This window comes from Sus scrofa, chromosome 8, assembly GCF_054392235.1.
Source record: "Sus scrofa isolate SSC_HxYL_T2T_F1_AM1 chromosome 8, Sscrofa_HxYL_maternal_Yorkshire_Landrace_v2.0, whole genome shotgun sequence".
Lineage (NCBI taxonomy): Eukaryota > Metazoa > Chordata > Mammalia > Artiodactyla > Suidae > Sus > Sus scrofa.
Genome location: NC_139390.1, coordinates 103,985,036 through 104,008,578, shown reverse-complemented (window position 1 = coordinate 104,008,578; position 23,543 = coordinate 103,985,036). Strand labels below are relative to the sequence as shown.

Genomic DNA, 23,543 nt, shown 5'->3' with positions numbered 1-23,543 from the left:
CAATAAAAATTCTTTAAAAATAAAAGAATAAAACAATAAAACTTCAGAAGATGTTAAATTATAAAAAATGTCAATCTTCTGTGGATAAACAGATTGTAATATGCTCCCATAATGAAATATAAACCAGTAATAAATAGAAACCATCTACTGATATAGCCAGTAATACAGGAATCTCAAAACATTATGCTAAGTGAAATAAAGTCAGACACAAAACATACATATTGTGCGTTCATTTATATGAAACTCCAAAAAATTTAAAACTATAGTGTTAAAAAGTAGATCAGTGGTTGCCAGGAGCAAAGGGCAGTAGGAGGCAATTAACTACAAAGGGAATAAGTGACTTACAGGTTATGTAAATGTTCTACATCCATAAACATACCAATGTTTACATACCATAAACATATGTCAAAACTCATCAAAACTTTAAAAATGATTAATTTATAATTTAAACCATAACTCAATAAAGCTGATTTTTAAAATATATAAAACATATCAGAATGGAAAATTTGAAATAGTCATTTTGCGCTGATTACATTTTGTTTAGATAGAAACCTCAAGGGAATCTATCAAGAAGGTATTAAAATAAGTAAATAATATTAAGACTATTGTTGACAATTCAACAAGATTATCTGACAAAATATAAAACTTTGATATATCATAATCAATTTCAAAGTGCAACAAAGAAATCCATGAGAAAAGAAATTTCAAAGAAAATATAAAAATTTTCATAAATTTAAGACTAGAATTTATTTATATGACAGAAAATTATAAATACTGATTTTTATCACACCAAAATTTAAAATTCCTATGACAAGATATTGTACTAGTAAATATCTACCAGTGCTTAACAAGTTATCCAAAAACTTTGCATATTAAATCACAAATATTTATTATCTCACATAGTTTCACAGGATCAGGAATCTGGAATGGCTGAGTGCCATGATACTGACTCTGGGTTTCTCAAAAATTTATAGTCAAAATGTTAACAAGGTTATAGTTTCTGAAGACTCAGCTGGAGCGAGAAGATCTGCTTCCAAGTTCATTCACATCAGTGTTTGGCAAAAGGCTCAATTCCTCAGCATATGAACCCCTGCACAGGACTACTCAGGACATGATTCCACCAAAATAAGCAAAGCACAAAAAACAAAATAGAGGGAACCCAATAGGGAAGACACAGTTGCTTTATAACCTCCTCTCAGAACATCTCACCACTTTTTCCATGGTCTATGATAAAAGGGAATCAATAAGTCCAGCTCACACTCAAGTGGAAAAGATTACAAAAAGGTCATGAATACCAGGAGGTAGGACTCATTAGAGTCATCTCAGAAGCTGCCAACCAAAGACATCATTAAAAACTTAAAGGAGAAGACATCAACAGGAAAAAATATTTGCAATACATGTAGCAAAGAAACAGTACCACAACACATAAAGAATTCCAAAAGAGCAAAAATAAAAAGGCAAGCAACCCAAATGAAAAATAAGCAAACTAACAGAAAAGCTCAAATATTATCTGGCAGATATGTATATCTGCAAAGTTGCTTGATCTTACTAATAATCAGAAATAATATTAAATAAAACAGAATATACACTAAATACTAATCAATAGAGGAATGGACAAATAAATAGTTACATCAATGAATACTATACAACGAATAAAATGAGTAAGTTAAGTCTAAGTATATCCACACATATCGATCACAAAAACTACACTAAACAAGAAAGCAAATTGTAGAGTAATTTGTGAAGCATATCCATGTCCACACAAATATTTCTAATATGAACAAAGCACAATATACTATTGATGGATGATACATGAAACATTAGGATACATTCTAAATTCATGATAGTAGCTGACTCAGCAAAACCCAAAAGGGTATTATTGTAGTAATTATTATTTTTTAACTTTGCTTTTTAGAGCCTCACCTGTGGCATATGGAAGTTCCCAGGCCAGGGGTCAATACTGGCACTACAGCTGTCAGCCTATGCCACAGTCATAGCAATGCCAGATCCGCTGCGGCAATGCCAGATCCGATCTGTGCCTGTATCACAGCTCACAGCAACGGTGGATCTCAACCCACTGAGGGAGGCCAGGAATTGAACCCACATCCTCATGGATACTAGTTAGGTTTGCTACTGCTGAGCCACAGTGGGAACTCCAGTAATAAACTTTTTTTTTGCTTTTTAGGCCGCATCCGCTGCAGCATATGTAGGTTCCCAGGCTAGGGGTCTAATCGGAGCTACAGCTGCAGGCCTACGCCACAGCCACAGCAACACCAGATCCGATCTGTGTCTGTGACCTACACCACAGCTCAGGGCAATGCCAGATCCTTAACCCACTGAGCGAGGCCAGGGATTGAACCCGCAGCCTCATGGTTCCTAGTCAGATTTATTTCCGCTGTGCCACAATGCAAATTCTTTTGTTTTAATTTTAAGAAATAATGAAAACAATTTACATTTGTTAATTCTAGATGGTATATATTCTCATAATTTTCTGTATTTATTAAATTTTCACAAAATATGCTATTTGAGCACCTGGGCAACTGACAAGCTAAATATGAGTGAGACACACTTCTTTTTCAAAAAGGAAATTACACCCTAATATCAGGGAGTTCTTACTGCAATAATAAGTACCTTAAAACTCAGTGGCTTTAAAGAGCAATCATTTATTCCCCCATATCTGAGCTCACCTGAAGATCTGCAGATTAAACTGCACTTCTGGAGAGAATCTACTCAACAGTCAACTCAGGGGTAATTTAGGCATGGGCTGTTTATGGGGATGGCAGAGGTGCTAAGAAAAAAGAGAGAAACACATGAGGTACCCTGAAACCCAGGCTTGCTAGGTCATTCCACAAATTCTGTCAAAGCAATTCACTTGACCAAACTCAGCATACAAGAGGGGGAAAGATGGAGCAGAACCCTAATTTTTATATCAGTTCTCTCACTATACTTTTAACATGCTCACCTATTCCTACTTCTCTCTTTCTTTTTTGGTCTTAAACTTCTTATTAACATACCATTCTCTACTAAAAGAGAAGCGAAAGGCTTTTTGGCATTAAGGTTTGGTTTCTAAAAGTTATAAATAGATTCTTTAGGTGGTAGTTAATACTGGATGTAGATCAAAAAAAAAAAAAGAAAAACCACTATTTTTCATAATAAGATATTTCCAAAGGAAAATAGATGAAAACAGCCGTATTTCCTTTCCTCGTATTCAGCTTTTTTTTTGGGGGGGGGGGTACAGCATGTGGAAGCTCCCAGGCCAGCGATCAAACTGGACTATTAACCCACTATGCCATCAGCTCTCCCGGTTCTCAGGCCTTCAGACTTGACTCCACCCCCTGGGTCTGGACTACTCAGTCTCCATAATCATGTGACCCAAAAACATACTTTATTTATGCATAAATAAACTTATATAGTTATTATACATGCATATACACATATACATGAATAGATTAGATAGATAGATAGATAGATAGATAGATAGGGTGATAGAGTGATAGATATGAAGATGGAGACAGAGAAAGAGATAATCTCCTTTTTTCCTTGATAATCCTGACCAATCCAAAACAGAATCCTGAAAAATTCCATAGCTGATTTTCTTCCTTTCTGTCTGTCTTTTTTTTCTTTCTTTTTTTGTCTTTTTAGAGCCACACCCATGGCATATGGAAGTTCCCAAGCTAGGGATCAAGTCAGAGCTGCAGATATTGGACTACACCACAACCACAGCAATGAGGGATGTGAGCTGTGTCTGCAACTCACACCACAGCTCTTGGTGTTGCGGAACCTCAACCCACTGAGCGAGGCCAGGGATCAAACATGGTTCCTCACGGGTACTAGTCAGATTCATTTCTGCTGAGCCACGAAGGGAACGCCCATAGCTGATTTCTTAAGCAACTAATTAGCTAATACTCTGGGGGCTATTAATTTACTTGCCTAAGAATTATGGTTTTTAACTGATTAACAACATAGAAGAAGGCCAATTAAATAACAATTTGGTATTTAATAATATCGAATGACAGAATATTACAACTAGAAAAAATTTAGAGGTTATCTAAATTCCACTCCTTCATTGCACATATTAGAAAAAAAAATTATAGAGGTTAAATGACTTACCTGCCTTGGTCAAAGTTAGTTAAAGACAAAATTGGACATCAAACACAAGTCTCTAGATTATATGTATCCAATCTTCTTTCCAATGCATTACCATTGTAATCATATTTTTTTACTGTTGTAATTATAGTTGGATTTGAGGTCTCTTACACTTTTTCTCAAGATCTCTCATTATGAACACATGAACACTGGGGATGGCTAGGTGAATGCAGGGGTGTAACTGGCTCCCATGGAACAAAGCTCAACCTCACACCTTATCAAGCAGCAGTCAGGCAGTAACATATAGCTACCAATCAATGATTTTGAATGAATTATATTCATAAGGCAAAAACTTCCCAAGATAAAATTATGGATGATTACAGGCAAAGAAGAGAATGTATTTTACTGCCTCTACATTTACCTAGCCTCAAAACAGTTTTAAAAATATCTAAAGGACAACGTTCTTGTTAGGATAATTTCACAGTGAACCTCCAAAATATAGAGAAATTTGAAGAGTTCCCACTGTGGCACAGTGAGTCGATGATCTGGCTTGTGTCTATGGAGGTGCTAGTTCAATCCCAAGCCCATGCACTAGGTGAAGGATCAAGCATTGCTGCAGCTATAGCATAGGCTGCAGCTCCAGCTTGGATTCTAGCCCTGGGTCAGGAACTTCCACATGCCATGGGTGCAGCCATAAAAGAAAGAAAAAAAAAAAGAAATCTGATTACCTCCACAAATCGAAATAAGAAGTAGAGACTTAGGATTGGTGACTGAGAGCCATGTACAAAAGGCAAACACCCTGAAAGACAAAACATGTTGAAACCGAGAAATAACAAGGAACTGTTCATGCACTCTCACTAAAGGAAATTTAATGCTACTCATAGAGGAGATTTGGATCTCAAGATATAACCTAGATTACCAAGTTGATGCTGTCCATCTGAAACTCTAGGTTCAAATATTATATAGCAGAAGATCATTCACCCAGAATTCTCAGGACTTAATTTATTCAAGATATCAGATCCCCTGAGTTTAGATATCCAACAATTTTAAAAATATGATCTCTTCTCCAACATATTCTAGATGTATTCTCTTGCTTGCCATTCAATTAAATTAAGAAACACAGGAGAGTTGCCTTCATGGCTCAGCAGTTAATGAACCCAACTAGGATCCATGAGGATGCAGGTTTGAACCATGGCCTCGCTCAACAGGTCAAGGATCCAGATTTCTGTGAGCTATGGTGTAGGTCTCAGACATGTCTCAGATCCTGCATTGCTGTGGCTGTGTTATAGGCCAGCAGCTGAAGCACCACTTCAACCCCTACCCTGAGAACTTCCATATGCCACGAGTGTGGCCCTAAAAAGAAAAAAAGAAAAAGAAAAAAAAAAAAAAAGAAACACGGGGAGTTCCCTTCATGGATCAGTGGTTAACAAACCCAACTAGGATCCATGATGATGTGGGTTTGATCCCTGGCCCAGCTCAACGGGTTAAGGATCCAGCTGTTGCGTAGGTCGCAGACGCAACTCAGATCCTATGTTGCTGTGGCAGTGATGTAGGCTGGCAGCAACAGTTCCAATTCGACCCCTAGCCTGGGAACTTCTATTTGCTGTGGATGCAGCCCTAAAAAGACAAAAAAAAGGACAAAAAAATATTATGAAACACACACATATATTTACACAACTACAGTACACTATGATCACTAAAATTATGATACCAGCATACACCCTGAATTGTACTTCAACTATTACCATGATAGGTTATCATTTGAAAATCTTTTTACTACAATTCCTTTATTTCCATGCTTCCAATGTCTAAGCTCAGTCAAAAGAGAAAAGAATCCCCACAGCACTTTTACGCTGACTTTAGAAAGGAGTAATCTCCTTCTACTGTAAATCTGTGTTCATCAAGTGTTTCTCTTATCAAAGCATTAGCAGGGACTGGTGATAAAAGAGAAATGAGACTTTTCCCCCTAGGGGAGTAGAATTAAGCCCTGAATCTTACAAAGGTGAGCACTCTCACCTCTCTCTCTCTCAACCCCATAATGCTCTAATTCCCTCCTAAGAATGCAAAAATGAAAGAAGAGCTCAGTCATTTCTAAAGCTTGTCCTTTTAATTGAATCCAAAGCTACCTGAATCATGGCAACCATAAATGAATTAAATTGAAGGAATCTGCTGAAGATATCAATTTTATTTTTTTAAATTTTTTGGTGCCACAGCTGCAGTAACACCAGATCCTCAACTTACCAAACCCATGCCTCAGCAGCAACCTGAGCCACTGCAGAGACAATGCCAGATCCTTAACCTCAATGCCACATCAGGAACTCCAGAAGTCAACTTTTTGAAAGTTATAAATATAGGTATTTCTACTTACAGTAAAAGCCTTTATACTGTATAGCCTTCAATTTACATGGTCTGGAAGGGAGCACAAGGATTAAAATACTGGTGGAAAATAGTTGATCCAATATAATTTATAACATATTCTGATAAGGTGAGTGTGGCTACAAGATATACTAAGCATTGGCGCCAATTATGTACAGAAGTGAAAAATGGTCATAAATAATACCTAGGTGGATATTCCACAGAGAACAACAGAGAGCTAACTGTACTGATAATAATGCAGTGACAACTCATTGTTTCAGTTTAATAATCCCTGTATAAAAGGGAAACATACATGTTGGGTACAAGAAGAACAGTGGCCACTCCATAAAAATGATTCCAACATTTAAAAAAAAAATCTATCTTTAGTATCTTACACTCATTCCATTCAACATATTTCCCCTCAAGTTCAGATTACCACTCACCATATGCCCTTCAGATCACACATATCCATTCTATTAGGATAAGTAAGGCCATCTTTTATATGTATTAGGCAATTGCTTCCTGTAACACTTGCCAAAAAAAATAAATAAACAAATAAGTTTCTTTTTGTCTTATGTTAAAGTTCTTTGGGTTAGATCCCAGTTGGAAAGTATCAACTGCTATATTTATTTTTGATATTCAAAAATGATTTTACTTGCCACAGAGAGAGTATAATTTAAACATCTGCTGCTGAAACACCCATTTTTTATATAAGGCATGCCCATTGGCACTGTAATAAGTATTCTCAAGAATAAATACATAATGGATATACTAAACACATTTGTAACACGCAGTGGAAGATCAAAGGAACAGATTTTCTCTTGAATCATTAAAGAAAAAAAAAGTATCATTTTTTTTTTGGAAAACTAGCCTCAGCAAATTTGTCCAAATTTTCAAACTACTAGATTTAAGATATTTGGACTTCATGTAACAGAAGGAATTTAAATAGCTTTTTTGTGCTTGTTACTTTTCTGACAACAAGGACTACAGACGCCTACTTTAATCTTGCTCCTCAAATGCTCCAAGAAGCCAGAGAAATCTACACTGTCCTATATCTTATTTTTCCTCTTTCTCATTCATACATATCTAAGGCTTCAACAAAAACTGAATGTAATTGTACATCTGCAATATTTAGAATAAATTAAATTTCATGTTCAACTCACACCCCTCAAAATGCTAAAGTTATGAAATTATACAGGCAAATCCTGGCAGCTCTGTAACCTCCCTTCCAGGGGGAATTGTTAAATTAACAAAACTAAGAGTACTTCCTCTTTACAATGTTAAACAGATCCAAGCCCTAGTCTACCACTTCATCTGCTATGCATATTTGAAAATCAGAAAGAGATAAAAGTTCTTTTTTAACACTTAATAAGCAGCAAGAATACATTCTCTTGATTTCTTATTTTTGAAAACTGACATGAAAGCACATGTAGAATAGGAAATTCTGTACTCCATTTAAAAGAACTCTATTCTACATACTATCTTGGAAAGTCTACCTTTCAAGAGAAAAGTAATCTCATGAATGCATCTAAATTAATAAAAGAAATTTTCAACTGTCTGAAAAAAAAATTCTCTCTAGTCAATGAACCAGAAACAATAACTGCCTCCTAGAGCTTTCTCAATTTTGAAAGTCCTGTTAAATACTCTACTGAGCTTTGGTCTAAAATCAAAATGTGAGTCTCTCCCCTTCCTGTCATATATCACAGAGTCAAAAATACTCATAAAACCACTCTATTTTTTATTTCCCTTTTTAAAAAAATTTTTATTGTTATTTTCCGAATACAATTTTTTCTACTGTACAGCATGGTGACTCAGTCACACATACATGTATACATTCTTTTCTCTCACATTATCATGCTACATAATAAGTGACTAGACATAGTTCCCAGTGCTACACAGCAGGATCTCCTTGCTAATCCATTCCAAAGGCAATAGTCTGCATCTATTAATCCCAAACTCCCAATCCATCCCACTCCCTCCCCCTCCCCCTTGGCAACCACAAGTCTATTCTCCAAATCCATGATTTTCTTTTCTGTGGAAAGGTTCATTTGTGCCTTATATCAGATTCCAGATATAAGTGACATCATATGATACTTGTCTTTCTCTTTCTGACTTACTTCACTCAGGATAAGAGTCTCTAGTTCCATCCATGTTGCTGCAAATGGCATTATTTTCTTCTTTTTATGGCTGAGTAGTATTCCATTTTTCAATGAAAGTATTAGTCATATGGGGTCTGAATTAGCATTTAAAAACACTGTCTTAACATTTTATTGTCATTTTAACTTTTATGTTAATCCACAGATTTATGCTTTTCTTATAATTACTGGCTTACATGTTCAGATTTTTATGAGTTTCATGCATCACTTTTTCATTTAATAAAAATTAATACTCTCCATCATAATCAATGTGTTTTCTACATGGACTTCTCCTTCTCTGCTGTCAAATAATTAAATCAAAGCAACAGGTATCAGCTTGAGAACCAATGTCAGACATTCCGTACCCTACTCCCTTATTTGCTTGGAGCTCATAGCTCCACTCTTCCTTACATTTTTGCCAATTTCACTGTGACTCCTGCTCTTTCTTCCTACTATATGGTTCTTGGTCACTGCCACATGATTTTGTTTTTTCTTTTTACAGAAGTGCCCACCGTATATGGAAGTTCCTGGGCTAGGGGTCAAATCAGAGCTTCAGCTGCAGGCCTATGACACAGCCATAGCAACACCAGATCCGAGCTGCATCTGAGACCTATCCTGCATCTTATGGCAATGCTGGATCCTTAACCCACTAAGCAAGGGCAGGGATCAAACCCACATCCTCATGGACACTATGTTGGGTTCCTAAATCACTGAGCCACAAAGGGAACTCTGCCACTGGCAATGATTTAAAGATATCTTTTTGTCTACCTTCTCTGCAGTCCTGAGTGATTCTAAATTCTCCTTTTAACTCTTTTCTTGGCTCACCTCATCTTTGTTTCCCTATTTCCAATTTGAGGATATCTTGTTATTTTATATGATTTTAGAATATCTTGATGAGTAACAGTTACTTTTGTTCTTATAAAGATAAAGCTTAGTTTAAGCAAGTAGCAAAAAAATTAATGTTAATAAGTTGAACAAGCTCTCTAAAGCCACATATATGGCTTTTTCCAAGGCTTGGTCAATTAGTTGAGCTATCATTAGCTATATTTCATAGATGCATTATTTTTGTCTTTTTAGGGCCACATCTATGGCATATGGAAGTTCCCAGGCTAGGATTTGCATCGGAGCTGTGGCCGCCAGCCAATACCACAGCTACAGCAACACCAGATCCAAGCCACATCTGTGACCTATACCACCACTCATGGCAAAGACAGATCCTTAATCCACTGAGGGAGGCCAGGGATCAAACCCACATCCTCATGGATACTAGTCCGGTTTATTACTACTGCGCCACAATGGGAACTATACCCATGAGATACAAAGTTGTTTGTGTATTTTACATAAATTTAACACAGGGATCCAATTTTCTCTATTCTCTATTCTGGCATGTCCTGATATAGAACCAATCTACTTAATTTCAGGAATCAATCTATCCACAACCACCTCCACACTACTACCACCACTATAAGTGACCGAAAAACAAATGCTACCTTTGATGTGAATGTCTGACATTTTACCTCTCAAGTCATTAGGATGTTTCTACAGCAAATGGAAAATGGATTGACAGGACCACCCTTCAGATTATAAAGCAGTGTTGCTCCGGAGGAAACCTCTGCCACACAGCTCACCCTCCTACACCACTCTGTGAAGTTCTACAACTGAACCATCAAATTAACTTAACAAAAGCCAACTGTTCTAAATTTTGGTACAGATCATATAAGAAATTCCTTTCTTTTTCACCTCTCTACTTTTTCTGTCTCTAATATCTTACTAACTTCCTCATCTCTCACTTTGACTCTCTGCTCTAGTCAGTTACGTATCTATCCCTCCCCCCTCTGAAGAAGTGCTATTCACAGGAATACACTCACACATACACACATTGTCACCAACGTTCCCTAGTGTCCCAAAACACCTTTTGTATAATGAAAATAGGTCAGACTTGTAAAAAAAAATACTGCAAAATGAAAACATCGTATTACAGTATCAGAAAGTCCTAAAACTTTCTGAAATAAAATAACAGAAATACATTACTAAATACCATCTTGAAGGGCAAATTTTGTTATATTTGGCTGTTGGTTAAAAGATTCTGTTGAGCACAGGCTCATGAGCAGTGAAGGAGAGTAAAAGGTTTGATAAATAATAATTTTAAATCATTTCTATTAAATTGTATAAGATCATTGTATAAAATCTTGGAGAAAACACAAAGTGTCAAATTGTTAGAATCCACTTCTGTCTGTGCTATACTCTACAGAATTAAATAGCAAATATGTCTATTTTTCAATTTCATCTTTGCTATGTGAATTACTAATGAAAAGTTACAAACAGAAATTCTGACCAAATGACAAGATATTTTTTACTACACATCTAGACACACAGGAAGACCATAAAAGCTAACAGAAATAGTACATTATGGTGTTTCAGAAAATCATCTGAATAGGAATCATCCAAGGTGTTCATTAAAAACAAATAATCCTAACAGCTACCTGAGACATGCTGAAAAAAAATCTGAGTTAAAGCCTGGGAATTAGCATGTTTTAAAGCTCACAACTAATTCTTAGGCACAATAAAGTTTGAGAACCACTGTTCTAAGATCCACCACCAAACTGCTTACTGAACCCACTGACAGAAGCTACTGACAGAACACTGTAAATCAACTAACAAAAAAAAAAATTTTTTTTAAGTCAATATATAAAAGTCCATATATATAAGGCCAAAAAGTTAAGGTGCAGTGACTAAACATTTAATGGCAGTTGTATTAAAAAGAATAGATTACTCTTTGACAAATACTCTTTCCTTCACATTAACCTCGAAAAACTGAAAAACTTCCCTCTTAAAATACATTGTATCCAATAAGTAAAATAAAATCAAAGCATTATTTTTTAAAGTATCTTAAAATTCTCCTAGAGTTCACCACTGAAATGAATCTGACTAGTATCCAACAGGATGGGGGTTAGATCCCTGGCCTTGCTCAGTAGGTTGGGGATCTGGCATTGCCATGAGCTGTAGTATAAGTCACAGACTTAACTCAGATCCTGCATTGCTGTGGCTGTGGCATAGGTCAGCAGCTGCAGCTCCAATGCAACCCCTAGCTTGGGAACTTCCATATGCCAACGGTGTGACCCTAAAAAGAAAAAAAATTTCCTAAGAAAATATTAATAATCAACAATTAACACAGGAGGGGACTACTTTAGTAGAGAATATAATTGAAAAAGAATAGGATCAACAGAACCTGAACACATGCTGCTGATTTTTATTAATTCCTCATGAAGATAAAAAAATGGGTTAATGGGAAGAGACAAGATGTCGGAAGAGTAGGGGGACACGCTCGCCCTCTCCCACAAACACAACAAAAAAAAGCACATCTACAGGATAAATGACTCACACAGAACAGCAACCAATCGCTGGCAGAAGAACCTCAACTCCAATAATGGCAAGAAGTTCGTGACATTACCAGGTAAAACAAGAGAAAAGAGAAGAGCGAGAGAAGGTGAATCCAAGCTGGACGGGCGCTACCAAAAGGGAACTAAGGAGAAGAAAGGGATCCCGCACCCTGGAATGTCACCTACTCGGGGGAAAGATCAAACGAACTGGAGGAATCTCCAAATACAGAGAAGAGTATAGCAGTAAGTTGGAGTACTTAAAAGCAGATTGAGAACTGAACGGACCATCTGAACAACGAGCACAGTCACCAAAAATTGAGACGCCTGGGTGGGGGCTGGGCACCGAGTCCTCGGCTCCAGAGGTGAGTCCCTGGGAAAGGGATGGGGGGGTGGGGCGGAGCGAAGACTGCTTGGGAGGCCTAAAAACCGTTCTGTCAAGTTTGACGGGGCAGAGACTGCCTGGGAGACTAGAAAACAAAGCTGTCGCAGAGGAAGGGAGCAATACTCTAGGGGCGGGGAAGTGGAAAGCCACATCAGAGGGAACCTGGGAGAAAAGCCTGGGCTGCGCCCGTGCTGGGGAGGGGAGAGAAGGGGTGGGTCCCCATAGAATACCCCCCACGCCACAGCAAGCTTACAGGCCTGCTAGCTAGGAGAAAGCTGTGCTTCCCAGTGCATCCCCTCCCTCCACCACCACCACCCACTACGCTCTCGCCGGACCTGGGGCTGCCTGCCATCCGGGAGGGCTGGCCACAACAACTGCCTGAAGCCTACCACTACAGGGGCTGTCCCTGCCCTGGCCTGCTTGCCCTTTGGAGGGGCTACACCCCCACAGAGCAGCACCAAACACCACCAGCCCCCAAGAAAAGGCCTGCAGCCCAGAAAAGCTAGAACAAGCATCGGCACGCCGTGAAAAGATCTGGCTACTTCTCGGACGGTTGTTCTGAGTAGGGTTGCCCTGGGGAGGAGCCTCTTGGGTTTTCAGCAGCCCAGCAAGCCGCCCAAGCCATCAGGGGGTGCCGAGACCTAGTGGATCAGCTGCATAAGACGGCCAGCTCCAGGCAAGACCCCTTGTAGCCCAGAAAAGCTGCAACAAGCCTGGCCAGGCCGTGAAAAGAACTGCCTAATTCTCAGAGGGTCTTTCTGAGATGGGCTACAATGGAGAGGAGCTTCTTGGGTTGACAGCAGCCCAGCTAGCTGCCCAAGCCCTCAGAGGGTACTGCACTCTTGCAGAACAGCTGTAAAGGAATACCAGCTCTCTGCAGGACCCCCTGCAGCACAGAAAAGCTACAACAAGCTTGGACAGACTGTGAAAAGATCCGCCTACACTCTCAGGCCGTCCTTCTGAGTTGGGTTGCCCTAGGGAGGAGCCTCTTAGGTTCTCAGTGACCCAGATAGCTGCTCCAGCCCTCAGGGGGTGCTGTACTCCTGAGGAACAGCTGCCCAACACCGCCAACCCCCTGTAAGAACCCCACAGCCTAAAAACACCAGAGCAAGCTCTGCATGACCAAGTGAAATCTGCTACCATCATGGTGTGGACCTCCCAGTCCTGTCCGCCCTCAGGAAGTCCTCCTTTGCTTCAAAGAGACCCTGTTAGCCCCATCAACACTCCAGAAAAGCCACACTGCCTCAATAAAGACTGACCAACAACACCAGCCCTCAGGAAATATTCCATGGCAGTGACAAGGCAAACACTTCCCGATAACGGAGAGTACAACTCCCTCAGGAGAAAGAAAACAACAAGCAAGATGAAGAAGCTGAGAAACCACCCCCAGTCAAACCAACAGGAGAACTCACCTAAAACAGTCAACAATGAAACAGATCTCTGCAGTCTGACAGAGCTGGAGTTCAAAAGAGAAATAGTGAAAACACTGAAGGAATTAAGAGAAGATATGAACAGTAATGCAGATACCCTCAGAAAGGAACTAGAAAATATAAGGAGGAGCCAAGAAAAACTAGAACATTCATTTGCAGAGATGCAAACTGAACTAAGGGCAGTAAAAACCAGAATGAATAATGCAGAAGAACGAATCAGTGATATGGAAGATAGAATAATGGAAATCACCCAATCAGGTCAGCAGACAGAAAACCGAATCAAAAAACAGGGAAGCAATATAAGAGACCTATGGGATAATAGAAAGCGGGCCAATCTACGCATAATAGGAATTCCAGAAGAAGTAGAAAAAGATAAGGGAATGGAAAATATATTTGAAGAAATTATCGCTGGAAACTTCCCAAATCTAAAGGATACTGGGTTCAAGATACAAGAAGCACAGAGGGCCCCAAACAAACTGAACCCAAACAGACCCACACCAAGACACATCATAATAAAAATGGCAAAAGTTAGTGATAAAGAGAGGATCCGAAAGGCAGCAAGAGAAAAGCAGAATGTTACCTACAAGGGAACCCCCATAAGAATATCAGCTGATTTCTCTACAGAAACACTACAGGCCAGGAGGGAATGGCAAGAGATATTTAAAGTGCTAAAAGGAAAAAATATGCAACCTAGAATACTCTATCCAGCAAGACTATCATTTAAAATAGAAGGGGAAATAAAAATTTTTCCCAACAATCAAAAACTTAAAGAATACAGCAACACAAAACCCAGGTTAAAGGAAATATTGAAAGGGCTTCTCTAAACCAAAAAGAAAGGAAGGAAAGGGAAGAAAAAAGAAAAGAAAAAAAAAGAAGAAGAGGAAGAACTAGGACTGAGGAAACCACAATCAGAGAGCAGTCACTCAGATAAGCCAGCATACAGATTTAATCATGAACATGCTTCAAACAAAATAAAATTAAAAAGAAAAAAATAAAAAAGAGTCATCAAAACCATAAAATGTGGGCAAGGGGTGTTAGGAAATAAATAACCCTTTTTGTTTGTTTGTTTGTATGTTTCTCTTCTTAATTTTAATATAGTAATGAAGTGTTTGAACTTACAGGACCATCAGGCTAAAACACACAATTATGGGAAGGGGTTAGCATACTTAAAAAACAGGGCAACCACAAGCCAAAACCAAACATTGCATTTGCAGAAAATGAAAAAAAAAAAATACACTGAAGCAGATAATAACAGGAGACCATTCAAACAAAAAAAAAAAAAAAAGAAAGGAAAAATGGAGAACCATAGAATCAACTGGAACACGAGGTTCAAAATGGCAATAAATAATCATCTATCAATTATCACCTTAAATGTCAATGGACTGAATGCCCCAATCAAAAGACACAGAGTGGCCGAGTGGATAAAAAGGCAAAAAAACCTTCAATATGCTGCCTCCAAGAAACTCACCTCAGGACAAAAGATACATATAGATTGAAAGTGAAAGGGTGGGGGAAAATATTTCATGCCAGTAGACATGACAGAAAAGCAGGAGTCACAACGCTCACATCAGACAAAATAGACTTTAAAACAAAAGACATAAAGACAAAGAAGGACACTACTTAATGATTAAGGGATCCATCCAAGGAGAGGATGTTACTATCGTCAACATATATGCCCCAAATATGGGAGCACCCAGATACATACATCAAATATTAACAGACATAAAGGGAGATATTGATGAGAATACAATCATAGTAGGAGACCTTAATACCCCCCTCACATCAATGGACAGATCCTCTAGGCAGAAAACCAATACAGCAACAGAGATCCTAAAGGAAACAATAGAAAAGTTAGACTTCATTGATATCTTCAGGACACTACATCCAAAAAAATCAGAATACACATTCTTCTCAAATGCTCATGGAACATTCTCAAGAATTGACCACATATTGGGACACAAAGCTAACCTCAATAAATTTAGGAGCATAGAAATTATCTCAAGTATCTTCTCTGACCACAATGCCATGAAATTAGAAACCAACCATGGGAAAAGGAAAGAGAAAAAACCTACTACATGGAGACTCAACAACATGCTACTAAGAAACCAATGGGTCAATGAGGAAATCAAGAAGGAAATTAAAAACTACCTTGAAACAAATGATAATGAAGACACAACCTCTCCAAATCTATGGGATGCTGCGAAAGCAGTGCTCAGAGGGAAATTTATAGCCTTTCTCAAAAAAGAAGAAAGATCCCAAATGGACAACTTAACCCTCCACCTAAACGAATTAGAAAAAGAAGAACAAAAAAGACCTAAAGTCAGCAGAAGGAAGGAAATGATAAAGATCAAAGAAGAAATCAATAAAATAGAGACTCAAAAAACAATAGAGAAAATTACTAAAACCAAGAGCTGGTTCTTTGAAAAGGTGAACAAAATTGACAAACCCCTGGCCAGACTCACTAAAAAGAGGAGAGAAAGAACCCAAATAACCAAAATTATAAATGAAAAAGGAGAAATCACAACGGATACAGCAGAAATACAAAAAACCATAAGAGAATACTATGAACAACTATACGGCAAGTTTGACAATCTGGAAGAAATGGACAATTTTCTAGAATCTTACAGCCTGCCAAAACTGAATCAAGTAGAAACAGACCAACTGAACAGACCGATCACTAGAAATGAAATTGAAGAGGTCATAAAATCACTCCCTACAAATAAAAGTCCAGAACCAGACGGCTTCACAGGTGAATTCTATCAAACATATGAAGAGGAATTGTTGCCCATCCTCCTTAAACTCTTTGAAAAGGTTGAAGAAGAAGGAATACTCCCAAGGACATTCTATGAGGCCACCATCACCCTCATTCCAAAACCAGACAGAGATACCACCAAAAACGAAAACTATCGGCCAATATCATTGATGAATACAGATGCAAAAATTCTCAACAAAATCTTAGCCAACCGAATCCAACAACATACCAAAAAAATTATACACCATGACCAGGTTGGGTTCATCCCAGGTACACAAGGATGGTTCAACATACGCAAATCAATCAGCATCATACACCACATTAACCAAAAAAAAAGTCAAAAATCATATGATCATCTCAATAGACGCAGAAAAAGCATTTGACAAAGTCCAACATCCATTCATGATCAAGACCCTCGCCAAAGTGGGTATAGAGGGAACATTCCTGAACATAATCAAAGCCATTTATGATAAACCCACAGCAAATATAATACTCAATGGGGAAAAACTGAAAGCCTTCTCACTCAAATCTGGAACAAGACAGGGATGCCCACTCTCACCACTGCTCTTCAACATAGTTTTGGAAGTCCTAGCCACAGCAATTAGACAAACAAAAGAAATAAAAGGCATCCATATAGAAGGAGAAGAGGTAAAACTGTCACTGTATGCAGATGACATGATACTACACATAGAAAACCCTAAGGACTCAACCCCAAAACTCCTTGAACTGATTAATAAATTCAGCAAAGTGGCAGGATATAAGATTAACATTCAGAAGTCAGTTGCATTTCTGTACACCAGCAATGAAATATTAGAAAAGGAATACAAAAATACAATATCTTTTAAAATTGTACCTCACAAAATCAAATACCTCGGAATACACCTGACCAAGGAGGCAAAGGACCTATATGCCGAGAACTATAAAACCTTACTCAAAGAAATCAAAGAAGATGTAAAGAAATGGAAAGATATTCCATGTTCCTGGATTGCAAAAATCAATATTGTAAAAATGGCCATACTACCCAAAGCAATCTACAGATTCAATGCAATCCCTATCAAATTACCCATGACATTTTTCACAGAAGTAGAACAAACAATCCAAACATTTATATGGAACAACAAAAGACCCAGAATCGCCAAAGCAATCCTGAGAAACAAAAAGCAAGCAGGGGGCATAACTCTCCCAGACTTCAAGAAATGCTACAAAGCCACAGTCATCAAAACAGTGTGGTACTGGTACCAAAACAGACAGACAGACCAATGGAACAGAATAGAGAACCCGGAAATAAACCCTGACACCTATGGTCAATTAATCTTTGACAAGGGAGGCAAGAACATCAAATGGGAAAAAGAAAGTCTATTCAGCAAGCATTGCTGGGAAACCTGGACAGCCGCATGCAAAGCAATGAAACTAGAACACACCTTCACACCATGCACAAAAATAAACTCCAAATGGCTGAAAGACTTAAATATACGACAGGACACCATCAAACTCCTAGAAGAAAACATAGGCAAAACACTCTCTGACATCAACATCATGAATATTTTCTCAGGTCAGTCTCCCAAAGCAATAGAAATTAGAGCAAAAATAAACCCATGGGACCTCATCAAACTAAAAAGCTTTTGCACAGCAAAGGAAACCCAAAAGAAAACAAAAAGACAACTTACAGAATTGGAGAAAATAGTTTCAAATGATGCAACCGACAAGGGCTTAATCTCTAGAATATACAAGCAACTTATACAACTCAACAGCAAAAAAACCAATCAATCAATGGAAAAATGGGCAAAAGACCTGAATAGACCTTTCTCCATAGAAGATTTACAGATGGCCAACAAACACATGAAAAAATGCTCAACATCGCTGATTATTAGAGAAATGCAAATCAAAACTACCATGAGATACCACCTCACACCAGTCAGAATGGCCATCATTAATAAATCCACAAATAACAAGTGCTGGAGGGGCTGTGGAGACAAGGGAACCCTCCTGCACTGCTGGTGGGAATGTCAACTGGTACAGCCACTATGGAGAACAGTTTGGAGATACCTTAGAAATCTATACATAGAACTTCCATATGACCCCACAATCCCACTCTTGGGCATCTATCCGGACAAAACTCCACTTAAAAGAGACACATGCACCCGCATGTTCATTGCAGCACTATTCACAATAGCCAGGACGTGGAAACAACCCAAATGTCCATCGACAGATGAGTGGATTCGGAAGAGGTGGTATATATACACAATGGAATACTACTCAGCCATAAAAAAGGATGACATAATGCCATGTGCAGCAACATGGATGGAACTAGAGAATCTCATCCTGAGTGAAATGAGCCAGAAAGACAAAGACAAATACCATATGATATCACTTATAACTGGAATCTAATATCCAGCACAAATGAACATCTCCTCAGAAAAGAAAATCATGGACTTGGAGAAGAGACTTGTGGCTGCATGATGGGAGGGGGAGGGAGTGGGAGGGATCGGGAGCTTGGGCTTATCAGACACAACTTAGAATAGATTTACAAGGAGATCCTGCTGAATAGCATTGAGAACTATGTCTAGATACTCATGTTGCAACAGAAGAAAGGGTGGGGAAAAAATGTAATTGCAATGTATACATGTAAGGATAACTTGATCCCCTTGCTGTACAGTGGGAAAATAAAAAAAATAAAAAATAAATAAATAAATAAAAAATAAAGGTGCATTATATTAAAAAAAAATCAATATTCCCCTGCGGTTTAGGTTTCTCCTGTGAAAAATAAAATGAGTACACTCAAAAAAATAAAAAGAAAAAAAAATGGGTTAATGGATATACATACTATAAAGGATATAAATTGTGATAACAATAACATAAGGTGTGGGTGGGAGGAGAAGTAAAAGCATAGACTGTCAGACTTAAGATGTTAATACTTTAAATAGACTATTATAAGTCTTGGCTGGAAGGAAAATTCTCCAAAGTTTTATTTAAAAGTTACAATTGATGGATTCTCAGTAGCATTGTTCAGAAGATAGTGTTGAGAATATAGAAATCAGAGGACATACTTCCTAACTCATTTTATAAGGCCAGCATTATGTTAATACCAAAACCAGACAAAGACATTACAAGAAAACTACAGATCAACATCTTTCATGAACATATACACAAACAAATCTGATTAAAAAAAAAAACAGGGAAGACTTCTTCTGAAAGAAAACTTAGCAAATAATATATGAAGATGGCAAATAAGCATATGAAAAGATACTCCACATCATATGACATCTGGGTAATGGAAATTAAAACAATGATTTATCTGTTTAAATGGCCAAAATCCATGACACTGACAATACAAAATGCTGGTGAAGGTGTAGAGGACTAAAGATTCTCATTTATTGCTGGTGGCAATGTAAATAGTATAGCCGTTGTGGGAGACTGTTTTACAGTTTCTTGAAAATGGAAGATACTTTTACTATACAATCCAGCAATTACACCCACTGGTGTAATTCAAACGAATTTAAGACTTTATGCACACAAAAATTTGCATATGGATGTTTATAGCAGGTTTAATCATTACTGTCCCAAACCTGGAAGCAATCAAGATGGCCTTCAGCAGGTAAATGGATAAACAAACTGTGGTACAGTTAGAGAATGGAATCTTAATTAGCGCTAAAAGCAAATGAGCTATTAAGCCAAAAAAGACACGGAGGAACCTCACATATATGTTACTAAGTGAAGGGAGGCTCTGTATTACATTTGATCCTTGAACAGCAAGAGGGTTAGGGGCGCTGACCCTCTGTGCAGTTGAAAATCCATGTATAACTTATAGGCCACCCTGCAAATACATGGTTCTTCCATATTCATGGTTCTGCATCTGAGGATTCAGCAGGTTGTGGTTCATGTAATACTGAGGTATTTACCACTGAAAAAAATTCCACATGTAAGTACCACATGCAGTTCAAACTTGTTCAAGGATCACCTGTGTGGGATTCCAATTCTATAAAAATCTAGAAAAGGCGAAACTATGGAGACAGTGAAAGGCAGTAGTTGCAAGGAGTTGGGGGATAGAGAGTAATGAGCTGGCCAAGCACAGAGTATTTCTAGGGCACTTAAACTATTCTGTGTGATACTATAATGAAGGATATATTTCATTATACATAGTGAAAACCCATATATCACCTATATTAGCCCTAATGTATACTATGGACTTTGAGTCCTAATGACTGATCAATGTATGATCATAGACTACAAGAGATGTACCATTCTGGTTTGGGGTAATGGTAGCAGTTCAGGATGTTCATATACGTGAAGGCAGATGTTATATAGGAACTCTGTATCTTCCACTTAGTTTTGCTGTGAACATGAAGTGGCTCTAAAAAATAAAGTCCATTAAAAATAATTCAATATTTTCAACCATAGAAACTTTGAAACATTTTAAGAAACCATTATTCCTATTTGATTTTATAATAAAAAATCAACTATCCATTCCATTTATTTCATAAACATCCACCTAATTCCCTCTCCCAATCCTACTACTAGAAGAAACATTTTCTCACTGTTTTCTATGTTGAAACACAAAAGTACAAAATAATGTTTCATTCATGTTGAACTCTGATGAAAGGAATCATTTATTTGCTTTACCTATTACTCATCTGATCCTTTGGTATAGGTTTCACTAAGGATATAGCAGTTTTTATAAATAATGTTTAATAAACACTCTATAGGTGATTGTATTTTTAACATCCTATAAAGCACTGACATACAGAGTTTGAATACTAGTTGTGAAGTACTGAGGTTGCTTAGTCACAAACCAACCACTTTTTCATGTTGAATATTGTACAGTGAAATTTACGGAGTTCTGCTTCAGCTTCAACTCAATAGATTAGCCTCATCCTTAGGTATGAATATGACAACTCAGTTTCTATCCAGATATAAGACCAGAGTTCTTCCTTGATCCAAGGCAGAACATTGACAATGCAAACCAAAAACTATAATAAGACACACACATTAAAAAAAAAAAAATCCAAACACAACACTAAAATAGTCAGCAAATCACAAGCGAAAACAACAAAAAAGGGAAGACAAAAAAAAAGATCCAAAGTAACAATTCAAAATAATTAACAAAATGACAATAAATACATACCTATTCATAATTACATTGACTGTAAATGGATTAACCTCTCCAACCAAAAGATACAGACTGGCTGAGTGGATACAAAAAAAAAAAAAAAACCTCATATATATGCTGTTCACAAGAGACCCACTTCAGACCTAAGGACACATACAGACTGAAAGTGTGGTGATAGAAGAAGATATTACATGCAAATGGAAATCAAATCAAAAGTAGGAGTAAAATACTCCTATCAGACAAAATAGACTTTAAAATAATCACAAGAGACAGAGAAGGACATGACATAATAAGCAAAGGATCAAACCAAGAAGAATATATAATAATTGTATATATGCACCTAACATAAGAGGTCCTCAATATATAAGGCAACTGCTGACAGCCATAAAAGTTCTGAGAAACTGACAGCAACACAATAATAATAGGGGACTTTAACACCCCACTTACATCAATGGACAAATCATCCAGACAGAATATCAACAAGGAAACACAGGCCTTAAAAGACACCCTAGATCAGATAGACTTAACTGCTATTTATACAACATGCCAACCCAAAACAGCAGAATACATATTCTTCTTAAGTACACATGGAATACTCTCCAGGATAGATCACATCCTGGGCCACAGATTAAGCCTTGGTAAATTTTAAAAAACTGAATTTATTTCAAGCACTTTCTCTAATCACAATGCTGTGAGACAGAAATCAACCACAAAAACAACAACAACAAAAAAAACCCACAAATGATTGGAAACTAAATAATATGCTGTTGAACAACCAATGGATCACTGAAGAAATCAAAGAGAAAAATCAAAAGATACTCAGAGACAAATGACAACAAAGATACAACAACCCAAAACCTATGGGACACAGCAAAAGCAGGTCTGAGATGGAAGTTCATAGCAATACAATCTTATCTCAGAAAAGAAGAAAAAGCTCATATAAACAACCTAACCTTACACCTAAAACAACTAGAGAAGGAAGAACAAACAATACCCCAAATTAGTAGACGGAAGGAAATCATAAATATTAGAGAAGAAATTAATGACATGGAGACAAAACAATAGAGAAGATTGATGAAACCAAAAGTTGTTTCTTTGAAAACATCAACAAAATTGATAAACCTTTGGCCAAATTCATCAAGGAATAAAAAGAGAGGGTTCAAATCAATAAAATTAGAAATGAAAAAGCAGAAGTTACAACTGACACTACAGAAATAGTAAGGATCATAAGAACTACTTAAGAGTAACTGTATGCCAATAAAATGGACAACCTCAAAGAAATGGACAGATTCTTACCAAGGTGCAATCTACCAAGACTGAACCAGGAAAAACTAAATAATATGAATAGACCAATTACAAGTATAAACATTGAAAATGTGATTTAAAAACTTAAAAAAAAAACCAAAAGTCCAGGATCTGATGGCTTCACAGGTGAATTCTACCAAATATTCAAAGAAGAGTTAACACCTATTCCTCTGAAACTCTTCAAAAAAATATCAGAGGAAGGAACACTCCCAAGCTCATTCTATGAAGCCACCATCACCCTGATATCAAAAGCAGACAAAGACACCACAAAAAAAATTACATGCCAATAGATACAAATATCCTCACCAAAATATTAGCAAACCACATCCAAATATACATTAGAAAGATCGTATACCATGATCAAGTGTGATTTATCCCAGGGATGCAAGGATTCTTCAACATCCACAAATCCATCAGTGTGATATGTCACATCAACAAACCGAAAAATAAAAACCATACGATCATCTCAACAGATGCAGAAAAAGCTTTTAACAAAATTAAACATCTGTTTCTAGATAGAAAGCCCCAAATAAACCCAAGCACCTATGGTCAACTAATCTATTTCAAAGGATCCAAGAACATTCAGTGGAGGAAAGACAGTCTCTTCAATT

General features: G+C 37.4%; 1 long non-coding RNA gene across 8 annotated transcripts in view; it reads right to left on the bottom strand.

The window, feature by feature from the left end:
- LOC102158494 (uncharacterized) overlaps nucleotides 1-23,543 on the bottom strand; it is a 241,115-nt gene that overhangs the window by 49,383 nt on the left and 168,189 nt on the right. Inside the window, exons 2-3 of one of the 8 annotated variants that reach the window (XR_014813063.1) lie at nucleotides 4,815-4,885; nucleotides 2,688-2,788 (exon numbers count right to left, since the gene is read on the bottom strand). The exons of the other annotated variants lie outside the window; for them this stretch is intronic. This is a non-coding gene — a long non-coding RNA (uncharacterized LOC102158494). The remainder of the gene's footprint in view (nucleotides 1-2,687; nucleotides 2,789-4,814; nucleotides 4,886-23,543) is intronic. 8 annotated transcript variants of the gene reach the window in all.